The 1,868-nt window shown below is 52.6% G+C and overlaps 1 non-coding gene across 1 annotated transcript in view; it reads right to left on the reverse strand.

The window, feature by feature from the left end:
- Nucleotides 1–1,511, reverse strand: part of LOC144431573 (small subunit ribosomal RNA) — a 1,810-nt gene extending 299 nt beyond the window's left edge. Inside the window, exon 1 of the ribosomal RNA XR_013480137.1 lies at nt 1–1,511. This exon is cut by the window's left edge and continues 299 nt beyond it. This is a non-coding gene — a ribosomal RNA (small subunit ribosomal RNA).
- Nucleotides 1,512–1,868: the final 357 nt, after the last annotated feature.

Genomic DNA, 1,868 nt, shown 5'->3' on the forward strand with positions numbered 1-1,868 from the left:
TTTCGGCCTAGGTTAGACACTCGCTGCTTCACTCAGTGTAGCGCGCGTGCGGCCCCGGACATCTAAGGGCATCACAGACCTGTTATTGCTCAATCTCGTGTGGCTAAACGCCACTAGTCCCTCTAAGAAGTTAGACGCCGACCGAGAAGGTCGCGTAACTATTTAGCATGCCAGAGTCTCGTTCGTTATCGGAATTAACCAGACAAATCGCTCCACCAACTAAGAACGGCCATGCACCACCACCCACAGAATCAAGAAAGAGCTCTCAATCTGTCAATCCTACCTGTGTCCGGGCCGGGTGAGTTTCCCCGTGTTGAGTCAAATTAAGCCGCAGGCTCCACTCCTGGTGGTGCCCTTCCGTCAATTCCTTTAAGTTTCAGCTTTGCAACCATACTTCCCCCGGAACCCAAAGACTTTGGTTTCCCGGAAGCTGCCGGAAAGGTCGTCATGGTAACGCCTCCCGATCGCTAGTTGGCATCGTTTATAGTCAGAACTAGGACGGTATCTGATCGTCTTCGAACCTCTGACTTTCGCTCTTGATTAAAGAAAACATTCTTGGCGAATGCTTTCGCAGTAGTTCGTCTTCCGCCGATCCAAGAATTTCACCTCTAACGGCAGAGTACGGACGCCCCCGTCTGTCCCTCTTAATCATTACCTCGTGCTCCGAAAACCAACAAAATAGAACCGAGGTCCTATTCCATTATTCCATGCAACACTATGCAGGCGAACAGCCTGCTTTGAACACTCTAATTTTTTCAAAGTAAACTTATCGGCCACCGCCGACACTCAGTCAAGAGCACCGACGGAGAACCGAAGGTGAGGCGAACGCAACCAGTGACACGCCTTGCGACGGACCGGCGGCGCTCGCCCAAAATCCAACTACGAGCTTTTCAACCGCAACAACTTTAGCATACACTGTTGGAGCTGGAATTACCGCGGCTGCTGGCACCAGACTTGCCCTCCAATGGATACTCGTTAAGAGTTTTAGGATGTACTCATTCCAATTACAGGGCCTCGTTAGAGTCCTGTATTGTTATTTTTCGTCACTACCTCCCCGTGTCGGGAATGGGTAATTTGCGCGCCTGCTGCCTTCCTTGGATGTGGTAGCCGTTTCTCAGGCTCCCTCTCCGGAATCGAACCCTGATTCCCCGTTACCCGTTATCACAAAGGTAGGCACGTAGCGTACCTTCGACAGTTGATAGGGCAGATACTTGAATGATACGTCGTCGGTGCAGAGACCGTACGATCCGCGTGGTTATCCAGAGTCATCAAACGTCACAGGACGAACCCGGTCGGTTTTGATCTGATAAAAGCGCGCCTCCCGAAGTCGGCGCTTAATGCATGTATTAGCTCTAGAATTACCACAGTTATCCACTTCGCTTACGAGACCAAATAAACCAAGACTGATTTAATGAGCCATTCGCAGTTTCGCTTTACGAGAACTCGTACTTGCACCTGCATGGCTTAATCTTTGAGACAAGCATATCACTACTGGCAGGATCAACCAGATAGCTGCGACAGCTGCGCTCGGCCCTTGCTGGGCCGCCCGGCTTGTGCTCGTCGCATTCGTTTAAGACCGAGGCGATCGCCTGCGGCCGTACTCAGCTTCGACAGTCGCTGGCCGCGACGTCCACGCTCTCGCCGGCAGTGCCAGGCGGAGCGATTTGCGTTTTTTCTTTGCTCGCCCTCTCTCGGGCTCGATCCATTCAGTTTCGCACAAACAAGAGCTCTGCCGGCCGCCTGCAGCGGTGCCTAAAACCCGGGCATAACAATGCGACCGTTCTGCTAGGCCGACAAGCGCTCAAGCCAGACGCTCGATCGAACGCCCCCTACATATTAGTCGAGACAACGGCTCGCTCATTAGCATC

The sequence above is a fragment of the Styela clava genome, chromosome 13, assembly GCF_964204865.1.
Source record: "Styela clava chromosome 13, kaStyClav1.hap1.2, whole genome shotgun sequence".
Taxonomy (NCBI): Eukaryota; Metazoa; Chordata; class Ascidiacea; order Stolidobranchia; family Styelidae; genus Styela; species Styela clava.